This window comes from Podarcis pityusensis (genome assembly GCF_964106645.2).
Source record: "Podarcis pityusensis genome assembly, chromosome: 11".
Taxonomy (NCBI): Eukaryota; Metazoa; Chordata; class Lepidosauria; order Squamata; family Lacertidae; genus Podarcis; species Podarcis pityusensis.
The window spans coordinates 52,448,140-52,460,824 of record NC_138036.1 but is presented as its reverse complement, the minus strand read 5'-3'; the positions used below and the strand labels follow the sequence as shown (position 1 = coordinate 52,460,824).

Below are 12,685 nucleotides of genomic sequence, written 5' to 3'. Positions count from 1 at the left end.
TATTTTCCCACCTTCTGACGTAAATGACAAGCTTAAGTTCATTCTGGCATTGTTTTCCTATTTGATTAGCCATGCTAATTATGTCTCTGACTTTCTCTCTTTTTTGCCAGAATCATGAAACAATGGCAGAAGTTTTAGAGAGTAAGAAGAAGCATTGTCTCAGCCTTACATGCGCCAACAGAAAAAGTTGTGTGGCCCTGTAATTACTTTCAGAGATTTCCTATGCAAATCTACTCCTACTACGCAGATCTAACAATACTCACATGAAGTGAGTGGGAAAGGATCACCTCACACAAATATCAGCCAAGTACATTTCAAAAGGGCTGGTCAGATGTTTCCATTCTGAAGATGACTTTAATCAACGTATGAGTGTGAATGGATTCCCCTGACCTCTGCAATATGTTCCCAAACTGAAAGGAAAGGCAGGCCGTTGTGTAAGGGAAATGTGATGCTGGTTGCCATCTTACAGTGTAAATGTGGCAAATGTGATGAGGCCAAGACTTGCCACCAATAAGTCCCTTGCTCCCTGCAAACAATGGGTATACCATTCTTTGCGGGAAACAACCAGTTCTTACCTCTAAGAACTCCATGAAACCCAAGAGCTGTTATATAACTGAAAGCTTACTCAAATCCAATTCCTGTGGCCCCCAGGGCACAGCAAGACGTTCAACGCTATTGGATGTTACCAGCGGTGACAAGTAGCTTAATTCTGCCCCATTTACAACCTGCACCACACATGGGGTGCAATGTGAGAATGCGCTCAACGATGAATGTGGAAAAGCCTCTAGCCCAGACGGCACGTAGGCACCAAATGAAAAAGCCATGCCACACTATCTCATCCACGGTCGGAAACTGCAGCAAACCCCACACTGAACTAGCAACCCCTGAAAATCAAGCAACGGAGGAAGAACAAGAAACCAATGCAGTGGTACCTTGGTTCTCAAACTTAATCTGTTCCGGAAGTCCGTTCCCAAACCAAAGCGTTCCAAAACCAAGGCGCGCTTTCCCGTAGAAAGTAATGCAAAACGGATTAACCCATTCCAGACTTTTAAAAACAACCCCTAAAACAGCAATTTAACATGAATTTTATTACCTAATGAGACCACTGATCCATAAAATGAAAGCAATAAACAATGTACTGCAGTCACACAATCAATCAATTAGTAGCTGAACTGGGTTCCACACAGTCACAAAAACAAAACAAAAGAGAGCCACAAAAACACAAAGTAAATAGCAAAAAAAGACAGACCTCAGTGTAACACTCAAAACGGAAGTGTGGCACTCAGTACGGAAGTGTAACATTCAAAATGGAGCGTGTTCGGCTTCTGAAAAAAAGTTGGCAAACTGGAGCACTTGCTTCCGGGTTTGCAGTGTTTGCAAGTTGTTTGAGTACCAAGATGTTTGAGAAACCAAGGTACCACTGTACAGTGGTACCTCGGGTTACATACGCTTCAGGTTACAGACTCCGCTAACCCAGAAATATTACCTCAGGTTAAGAACTTTGCTTCAGGATGAGAACAGAAATCGTGCTCCGGCAGCACGGCAGCAACAGGAGGCCCCATTAGCTAAAGTGGTGCTTCAGGTTAAGAACAGACCTCCGGAACGAAGTAAGTACTTAACCCGAGGTACCACTGTATAGGATCACACAAAATGCCTGCTAGTTTAAGAGAAGCCATCTGCAGGCACTTACACAGGTCTGCGCTTCTCGTGTACAATCCTAAACAGAGTCACACCTATCTGCTAGACCAGGGATGGGGAACCTGAGGCGTTCCATATGCTATTGAGAGGGAAAGTCCAATGGTCAGGAATGATGAGAGTCTATGGTAGCATCTGGAGAGCCATCTGTTCCCCATTCCAGCACTAAACCCTTTTCCTTGGAAATAATCACAATTAACGTGCACAGGACTGTAGTGCCAGTGTTATTTAAGAATGCACAAAGGGGACTTTCAGGATCACATTTTAACTGCAGCGCAATACATTTCTATATCTACTAACTTAATTTAAGGTTTTCTGGAGAGTGCCAGCTTTACATGGGATTAATCCCAAAGCTTTACCATAAAGAATAATCATTTCGCAAGTAAGATGAATAATATAAGCTTTTCAGCAACAAAACTGCTGAGTATTAATTCCTATTGTTCAACAACAGCAGTAAATGGGAATATGACTAAACAAAGAAATGCCACTAGGATCTTAGAAATCCACTCCATATGAAATTAAGAACGCTGATCATGACCTTTTAAAATCCGTATGGGGAGAGGACAGCTGATGCCAGCAGGCTGACAGATAATTAGATTAAAAGGTTGCAAATTAAAAACAGACAAGTTCAACCTAGAGGGAAATTACACATTTTTAAAAACTGTTGAAAACCACTCTCCATTAGAACAGCAGGTCATAGCTGCATGAGTTGAAGCTTTAAAGTGCTAGCTTCAGAAATTACTGACTGGAAAATTATAACAGAGTGTCAGTTAAAAGGGGATGTCAGCCTCAGATAAATATTAGAGCACCCTTTCTTTGTCTTCCATCTTGTACAAGTTATTGTACAGTTTAACGCCCTCCCCATCTACCATTAAAAATCCACATTTCCCTCAGATACTGGAAGGGATCTGGGCAAGGGTTTTTGCTTCCCCCCCCCCCCGCCTTTTTGATGGTTTTGGTGTTAAATGACCAATCGCCTCTGGCCCCCACACTCCCTCTGTCCCCACCCAGCACACAGATTCGCTCACCAAATTCCCATTTATCACAAACCAACATTTGTCCTTACATCCAAATGAGCAAATGAGTTTGCGATCACCCTCCAAGGCAGAATTGCAAGAACCATTAAAAAAACCATGGTTTGGGATTCTGGTACGGATGGATGGACCACAGTTTAATAAAAATTCAGGGCAAAGGAGCTAAACTTTCAGGGACGAAAGGGGGTTGAAGGAACGTGTGAGCCCAGGGCTTCCTAACTTAACTTCAAATTATAGTCTGGTTTTATATGCATCACAAGATTACACGGGATATGATCCAGCATTAGGGCACTGCCAGATATCTTTAGAAAGGGAAATGAAAAATAATTTTTCTGTTCAGCACTGGTAACGCATTGCAAAGGAATCCCTCCCACACTAAAATTGTGAGAAGCAAAGGTGGTAAGAAAGGTGGTAAGAATAGGAATGTGATGGTAATATTTGTCAAGCGTGAACATTACGAAGAAGCCTGAAGATGGCATGTGTCTTAATATGTAGATTCCATTCTGAAGGTACACTGTAAACTCTGCAGAGATTAAGAAAGGTGACTTGGTCTCAGTTATCCATCCTCTGGTAACCCCTCCAGGTTAGACTACTACAATATATTACATGCAGTACTGCCTTGGAGATGTTGATAATCTAGAAACTGCATTCAGTACTAACAGGGACTGTAAAATGTAAACTGCATTTCTTTCAAAGTGCTGGTTTTGATGTTGAAAGCCCTTCACAGCCTAGGACCAGGACTGAAGAACCACTTTTCTCCATACAGTCGTACCTTGGAAGTCGAACAGAATCCATTCCAGAAATCCGTTTGACTTCCAAAATGTTCAGAAACCAAAGTGCGGCTTCTGATTGGATGCAGGAAGCTCCTGCGCCCAATCGGAAGCCGCGGAAGCCCTGTCAGACATTTGGCTTCCAAAGGAACCTTCGAAAACACAAACACTTCCAGGTTTCGATCGCTCGGGAGCTGATTTAGGTATGACTGTATATACTTCCCTTCCATTAATATATTCTTTTCCTGCAGCTTTTCCTGCTGTCCAAGGCAAAGTTAGTGGCTACCCTGAGAAGTGAGGGCCTTCTCAGTGGTAGCACCCCAGTGAGGTTCATCTAGCACCTGCTTTATTGCCCTCAGCATCAGGCAAATACATTATTTTAGATGCAATGTTAATACTGCTATTTATGCTGCAGTTTTTATTTAGCGCATTACAACTTTGTTTCTCCCCATTCACATTTCTGCTGTCTTGATCCTTCTGTAAACTACGCTAGACATACACTATCACAAATATGATTTTTAAGGGGAATTCAACATCATGCAAGGTGATCGATAGCACATGCAACAATATCCCCATATTCCTCCTCCTGTTCCATAGATTTCCCCAGCCCCTCAAGCCAAATTCAGGGTGGGGTGTGCAGGGGCTTGTTGCACAAGCAGAAACTGACAGAACTCACTAGCTGAATCCCAGCCTTTCTTACATATTTCTGAACATGACTTTTCCTCCATTTGTCTCATTTTGATCCCAAACTTTCAGCCAAAGAGCTCAAGGAAAAATATAAAGTTCCCATTCAGATAAGTGTTGCAGCAAGGGGCAGTAATTGAAGAACACAAAGGCAGGTTTACATTTTTATTACGAAATTACCGGTAGTAATAGTGCACCTATGTGTTTTCCTTTATAGCTGCACAAGTAAAAGTACTAGAGAGACATACTACTACTTTTCATGTGAGTTGATTACTCAAGAGGTGTAACACGGATTATACCTGCTCCAAAGGCCACTCAATGAACTTCAAGGTCCAGATGGTGTCTGAACCCAGGTTTCCCTGGTAGAAGCCTGACAAGTCTTTGTGTGAAATCAGCCAGAGACTATTTGCAGCATATAGTTTGTACTTGTTTTGCAAATAAAATAAAAAAACTGGAGGGAGAAGGCAGAGACATTATTTTACTCTCTATAAAAACCTCTTAGCGGCAAAGCAATAGCTGAATGCTTTTGCTTTAGAAGCAAATCAATTTGGCTCACACCATCTATTCTTTCTCTTTCAGTACCAATGTTCTCACAGGAAGGCTGAAAGTCTAACAGGAAAAGCATGCAAGCAATAGGAAGAAAAATGTTTGCATGTTTCACACCAATTTACATCCTGCCTTTCCACAAAAACAGCACTCATGGCAGAGTTTATCCCTATAAATGGCCTAACTCGGAGTGCATTCCCGTCCTATTTGCATTGATGGCATTTAAAAGCAACTTCCTTTTAAGTGAGCTACGCTGTTCAGACCCTCTTTATTTCCAAGGAAAGCAGGCAACGGCAGCCCCACACTGACATTTATTTCCCCAACAACAAGTCTTCTCATATTTTAATTCCAAGAACTCCTCAAGAACCACTCATACAAGCTTCCTCAAAACAGCCCCCCAAGAAGAGGTGGGGAACTGTATTTCTCTCTAAGGTCACCTACTTCAAGGGTAACCTGTCATTATGGTAGTGCATGGGCCAGAATCACAACAAGTTTTTTCCACCCTCTCCTTGCCCTGCTCTTGCCCGAGGCCTCCCCTTTTTGCCCTTGCAGAAAGCTTCCCTCCGCCTCCTACAGTCCTTCTGTTTCGGCTCTCCTTGAAGCCACTTCCCTTCCTCAGTTTCCCTCAGACACATGAGATTCGGCTGAGGGCCACGTGCAACTCTTGGTCCACAGATTGCCCGACTCTGCTCTGAATGCAAGCTTCTCAAGTTTCCCAGACCTAAGAGGAAAGCCTTGATGGCCAGTCAAAACTACTTGCAGTCCGAACAGAGAGACGTCAGCAGAAGTGATAAAGGCATCACAGAACCACACCAGTCTTAAAGGTAAAGGTAAAGGTACCCCTGCCTGTACGGGCCAGTCTTGCCAGACTCTAGGGTTGTGCGCTCATCTCACTCTATAGGCCGGGAGCCAGCGCTGTCCGCAGACACTTCCGGGTCACGTGGCCAGCGTGACAAGCTGCATCTGGCAAGCCAGCGCAGCACACGGAACGCCGTTTACCTTCCCGCTAGTAAGCGGTCCCTATCTATCTACTTGCACCCGGAGGTGCTTTTGAACTGCTAGGTTGGCAGGCGCTGGGACCGAACGACAGGAGCGCACCCCGCCGCGGGGATTTGAACCGCCGACCATGCGATCGACAAGTCCTAGGCGCTGAGGTTTTACCCACAGCGCCACCCGCGTCCCACACCAGTCTTAGGCAACATTAAATACGGTACTTTCATCCATGTGCCCTGCACAAATTCATTGCACTGATGCGAGATTTCAGGACGCAGTGCAAGGAGCTGTGACCTCAACCTGGAAGACGGATCGTGGCACCAGATACTGTACATAACACCTGTGAAGACTTCCAGTGGTGCCCTTCATTGCCAGGTGTGTCCTGCTGGAAACAGAAAAGGGCTTTCCCCTTGGCCTGCCTTTATATCCACTCAGTGGCCAAGTGCTTTTGTGACATCACAAGAAACCCACAGCCAATGGCAACAGGTGGGGAGGCATCATCTTCATTGCTTTGAGCCTCACAATGGCGGGTGGACCTATCAGTGATTGGGTGCTTGTTTATTCAGGAAGTGGGTGGTGCTGTGGTCTAAAGCACTGAGCCTCTTGGGCTTGCCGATCAGAAAGTCAGTGGTTCGAATCCCCGCAACCGAGTGAGCTCCTGCCAACCCAGCAGTTCAAAAGCACACCAGGGCAACAAGATAAATAGGTACCACTGCGGCAGAAAGATAAATGATGTTTCCGTGTGCTCTGATTTCTGTCACGGTGTTCCATTGTGCCAGAAGCTACTGTTAGGTCCATCATGAGACGTCTGCCAGCTTCCAACCATGGATACCAGCAGCCTTCAAGCAAGCAAACCTGCCTTATTATCGCTCCCTAGCATCCCACTGCCAGAGGATTGCCTCCTTCCATTCACCAGTTTGCTTCCTGCAAGTGGCAGAAACCCGGGCAGTGCTGAATGTCACATCCATTGCCAGGTGTGTCCTCCTGGAAACAAAAAAGGGCTTTCCCCTTGGCCTGCCTTTATATCCCCTCAGTTGCCAAGTGCTTTTGTGACATCACAAGAAAGCCACAGCCAATGGCAACAGCTGGGGAGGCATCATCTTCATTGCTTTGAGCCTCACAATGGCAGGTGGACCTATCAGTGATTGTGTGCTTATTTATTCAGGCCATGGGTGGTGCTATGGTCTAAACCACTGAGCCTCTTGGCCTGCCGATCAGAAGGTCAGTGGTTTGAATCCCCATGAGAAGGTGAGCTCCTGTTGCTCAGTCTCAGCTCCTGCCAACCTAGCAGTTCGTAAGCACGCCAGTGCAAATAGATAAACAGGTACCACTGCAGCAGGAAGGTAAATGGCGTTTCCGTGCACACTGACTTCCATCATGATGTCCCGTTGCGCCAAAAGCGGTTTAGTCATGCTGACCACATGACCCAGAAAGCTCTCTGTGGACAAACACCGACTCCCTCGGCCTGAAAGCAAGAAGAATGCCGCAACCCCAGTCACCTTTGACTGGACTTAATCGTCCAGTGGTTGTTTACCTTTTTTACCCAAGACCAGCAGGACACAGCTGACTCCCCATGGTAAGCGTAAAGTTATTGGGGTGATTGTCTCCGCAAATTTGTGTCATGCACGTCCCTTCCATGGCAGCCATTTTTTGACTGGTGCCTCCACAACTCTTATCAAAATTCAAAATGTGCCCATTCATCCAAAAAGGAAGGCAACCCCTGATGTTTGGCCTCAGCCAATGCCTGCTAGAATCAAGTTATTAAAACCGATGTTTAACATCCTGATTCCCAGCATGGAATGGAACTACAAGTCAATGGTGGGGTGTTTTTTTTGGGGGGGGTGTCACAGCTACGTTACTGGAAAGCAGAACCAGTAAGATCAAATGGGATTTTGCTTCCAAATAAACCCATTGGGTTGAGTTCCTTGTTCCTGGCTTGGAAAAATATCTCAGGAGGCCAGTGTTAATTTAGTCACTGATTTTAACAAAATTCTCTTGGCTTTCTAAGGAGAAGCTAAACAAAATGCAATCCAGATCTTAGCTGCTTCCTCGCCTGCACTGATGGAAGCTAACGTGATCAGATGACAACATGAGCAGTATTTTACAAGCCATTTTCATAATCAAAGCCAGCATGTACTATTGGATCTTGCTCTGGCATGCTGTGCTTTACAAGCCCATCTGGTCCTGTTTAAACCAAATGATAGAATAATCCCCCCAAGTTTGGGGATTCTTTCAAAGGGGAATCATTACTTTCACAACACTTCTTGGGAGCATTATTTGATATAGACTGAAGCAACACAGGCGTCGTGGGAAGAACAATGGCTACACTGTCTACATAATAAAATGCCCAGTGCGCAAGCTGTCTGGCCCATTTAGACTGCTGAAAATATTATTATTTTTCCCCCTGGGTGGAAGAATTAAATTTACATTTTTCTCCCTGACTTACAGGACGCTTAGAAAATCCAACAAGTGAAAAATATTTAAGGGCCACCACGGCTAGTAACTGTCACAATTTATTGCTGTTTCTACCATCATGGTCATATCAACCACAGAAAATATATATATACACTAATCCAATATTAAAGAACAGAATCAACCCAAGTACATCTTTACATTAAAATGTACCTCAACCTTTGGGCAGCCACTGCAAATCTTGCAGCTTGCAACTGATAGTTTGGAGAAACTTCAACGGGTATCTATTAACAGAAAAGGGTTTTGCCGCTGTCCCAGGGTTTTCTTTTGTGTGTATATTTAGGGGTTTTTTTACCTCCTGGCTGATAGGATACATAGCTTCTGTTCAACTCCCCCCCCCCCCCCATATTTGTATATTTTTGTTGTTTTCACAAACTATATAAGCCAAAAATAAGTCAGAGAGACTTAAGGGGCTGTCCCTTGGCTCACACTGGAATTCCCTATGACTCAGCCAGCCAGCTCGCAGGTAAGGACAGCTTATCCCATTTTTAGCATAAGGTGGGGGGTTAAAAATTGCGGCTCACTTTCAGTGCTGGATCTGAACCTAGGACACTCATCTCATCATCCAACTCTACAGCAGACTCATCGTATGAATTTGGGTGTTTGCTTCTAACATGGAATTAAACTCCATATTGGGGGGGAAATAGCCACACTTTTCTCTGTGCAGGTGAACTTTACACAGAAGTGTAAAGCACCCTAGCTTCCCTACAAAGCCACATATAGCAACTTAAACATTCTTCTAAAATGATGTGCATTGTGGGTAGGCAAACTAAGGCCCAGGGGCCAGATCCGGCCCAACTGCCTTCTAAATCCGGCCCGCCGACGGTCTGGGAATCAGCATGTTTTTACATGAGTAGAATGTGTCCTTTTATTTAAAATGCATCTCTGGGTTATTTGTGGGGCCTGCCTGGTGTTTTTACATGAGTAGAATGTGTGCTTTTATTTAAAACGCATCTCTGGGTTATTTGTGGGGCATAGGAATTCGTTCTTCTTTTTTCAAAATATAGTCCGGCCCCCCACAAGGTCTGAGGGACAGTGGACCGGGCCCATGCTGAAAAAGTTTGCTGACCCCTGATGTGCATGCTCAATATTTTCTGGAAGAGATTAATCCCCTCTTTGCACCCCATTTGTTGAAGAAAAAAGTATTGCAATGGGAAAGGTAACAAGGTGTTATGTTTGTTTTCTCTAACAAGGTGCTCCCATATCTATAAATCATCACCCCAGCACAACTGCTATAACTCAAATTCTAAGGACTTTCAAAAGGATTATAAAATGTCTGCGACTCCAAAGGATTAGGTCACATGCTGAAGCCTGCAGTTTTCAACTATATTCATGGCTTTCAGGCAGAAAGATGGAACAGCTGCATGACGCATTCATCACGAGAGACAGGGATTCATTTAAAATTGCTTGGGGGCAGGATGTTGGGGTGAAAATCAACTTCTCTCTATTCACAAAAGCTATGAGCTATCAAGCAGACTGCATGCCCAGAGGCATTACAAACCCTCAGGATACCAGCCTCTTAAATCAAAACAATTCATCCCTTTGGACAGGTAATATTGTGTGACTAAGCAATACAATAAAGGACAGAGACATTTGCTTTCACCGTGAAGCAGACAGGAAAATGACTTATTTCCTGTTAGTCCCCCTTACTCATATCTCCCTTGTAATGCTACTGTTGCAAGGCACCTGAGCAAAAAACAAACACAAATTCTGAACTAAGGGGTGTACCTTGCTCACCTTCTGCACAGATGGTTCATAATTCACAAATGCATCGCTTCCATGTTTTGCCCTATTTTACCCCTCCACCCAAGATTCTTTTCGTAGCCCCGGTTAGAGTATGTGCATATTAAACAAGGGGACGCGGGTGGCGCTGTGCTCTAAACCACTGAGCCTCTTGATTTTGCCAATCAGAAGGTCGGCGGTTCGAATCCCCGTGACGGGGTGAGCTCCCGTTGCTCTGTCACAGCTCCTGCCAACCTAGCAGTTCAAAAGCACACCAGCGCAAGTAGATAAATAGATACTTCCGCGGCGGAAAGGTAAACGGCATTTCCGTGCACTCTGGCTTCTGTCACAGTGTTCCATTGCACCAGAAGTGATTTAGTCATGCTGGTCACATGACCTGGAAAGCTGTTGGTGGCCAAACGCTGGCTCCCTCGGCCTGAAAAGCGAGATGAGTGACGCAACCCCATAGTCGCCTTTGACTGGACTTAACCATCCAGGGGTCCTTCTTCTTCTTATTATTATTATCATCATCATCATCATTAAACAAGTTAATACGTAGAGGCAGAAGTAGGATCACAACCACTGGACCCCAACCTTTCCACATTTTCAGCAGAAGGCATAAAATGAATTACAGTCATACCTCGGGTTACAGACGCTTCAGGTTGCGTTTTTTAGCGTTATGGATGCACCGAAACCAGGAAGTACCGGAATGGGTTACTTCCGTTATTTGGCGGTCGCACATGTGCAGAAGCGATAAATCACGCTTTGTGCATGCGCAGAAGCGCCGAATCGCAACCTGTGCGTACGCAGATGCAGCGCTGCGGGTTGCGAACGTGCCTGCCGCATGGATCACATTCGCAACGCGAGCATCCACGGTATAGGAGTGTGTGCTCTCAGTACGCCTGAGAATGCAGATTCCAAACAAGAGCCTCTGCACACATAGCTGTATGTCCCCAGAGTCCTCTCACACCTTCTACTGAACAAGTGGTTGTCAGAACCAGCAGGCAAGAACGCATTCCCCTGCCCGCAAGCTTTCAATACATGTACGAAGTGAACAGGGCTTGCATTGCCTACTGCCTAATGAGCACACAAATATTAGTGAGCCACAGTTGAGCCCAAATACCTTGACCTAATCAAATAGAGTCCACCAAAGAGCTAAGTATTCCAGTTTTTAACTGGCATACAGATGAAATCTAGATTCTGCACAAGGACTGGGGAGTGCATGTGTCACAAAAGGCGGCTCTTCTTTTTTTTGTCATTTGCACTAACAGCCAATGTCACATACCCAAAGAAGAGCCCAAATGTCTTAACTGAATTATAGTCAGGTTGGATTGATTTAAAATCAAGTTGAGGGCTGCTAGGGCTTCCTAAGGAAATCTGCAAGTGTAGGGGAAGTCACACACATACAAATGCCATCGATCAAGACAGAATTTAAGTTAATGAAGCTTTCTTCATCACAGCATCTCTGAATAACGTTCCGCCTGCCATGCAGCTGTTAAAATGTACAGAGCTTTATTTTTTTTAAAGGACACCACACTTAGATCATAGGAAGTCACAGTGTTTCCAGAAACAAAATTATGCAGAACGGTGGATTGTGTTTCTGAAAACGGTTTTCGTTACAATACTCTATTTGCCTAATGCCCAGTGGATGCCGTTTTATTTTTCTAAATAGTTCTACCTGCGCGGTTAGTATCATCGCTGTGCAGGCTTAGCCCCGCTGCTAGAGATACATTTCAACAAGCCACATATAAACGAAGGTGTACTAAAATTAACAGGCTTAAAAATAGAAAGGCTCACACTGGTTACTCAGTGTGCGGCTGCAAGCTCTGCATGAGCTGCCACATAAACCAGTAGAAACACTTCCCACAGATCCACAGGATAGAAGACTTGCTACTCAAAGCTTGCTACACAGGCTGCGGACGGAGGGGACGGATTGACAGTCATTAACAACAATAATTGCCTAATACAGGGATAGAGCCTAAAAAGCTTTCACATGTTCCTATAAGCCTTCCTCTATTAAAAAAACAACAACCCATTTATGTCCTGATACATGGAAAAAAGTGATTTATGATTAAGATTTTATTTATTATGGTTTTCACATCTTTTTTCCGTTTCGGATTAGAGCAGGGGTCAGCAAACTTTTTCAGCCATGGGCCGGTCCACTGTCCCTCAGACCATGTGGGGGGCCGGACTATATTTTTTTTTGGGGGGGGGGGAATGAACGAATTCCTATGCCCCACAAATAACCCAGAGATAAATTTTAAATAAAAGCACATATTCTACTCATGTAAAAACACCAGGCAGGCCCCACAAATAACCCAGAGCTGCATTTCAATAAAAGGACACATTCTACTCATGTAAAAACACGCTGATTCCTGGACCGTCCGTGGGCCAGATTGAGAAGGCGATTGTGCCGGATCTGGTCCCTGGACCTTAGTTTGCCTACCCCTGGATTAGAGACATCATCTGACAATTTATTTATTTTTTTAATGCCATTGCATTTTTGGGAGAAGTCCTATTCTCAAGTTCTGCCAGCTGAAGGGCTCTTAAGTCCCACAGCAGGGATGGGAAAACCTCTGGCTTGCAGAACAAACATGGCCCTCCAGAAATCCCAATTTTGTGTGTGAAGCTGCTGGTTGCTTCTATGTTCCAACAAGGTGAGCTCCTGCCCCACAACTGATGGTTGGGTGGGAGCACATGTTCAAATCTCCTTCAGCTCCCTACTTCTCCTTTACACCTCCATGCTTGGAAGGATAGAATCATACAGTT

General features: G+C 44.7%; 1 protein-coding gene and 1 long non-coding RNA gene across 5 annotated transcripts in view; both read right to left on the bottom strand.

Annotated features, from left to right (window-relative positions):
* The window catches only part of LOC308458326, a 102,060-nt gene extending 95,356 nt beyond the window's left edge, over positions 1–6,704 (bottom strand). The window contains exon 1 of the long non-coding RNA XR_013977218.1: positions 6,582–6,704. This is a non-coding gene — a long non-coding RNA (uncharacterized lncRNA). The remainder of the gene's footprint in view (positions 1–6,581) is intronic.
* LOC308458016 (semaphorin-4D-like) overlaps positions 1–12,685 on the bottom strand; it is a 117,554-nt gene that overhangs the window by 78,967 nt on the left and 25,902 nt on the right. The gene's annotated exons all lie outside the window — the stretch shown is intronic.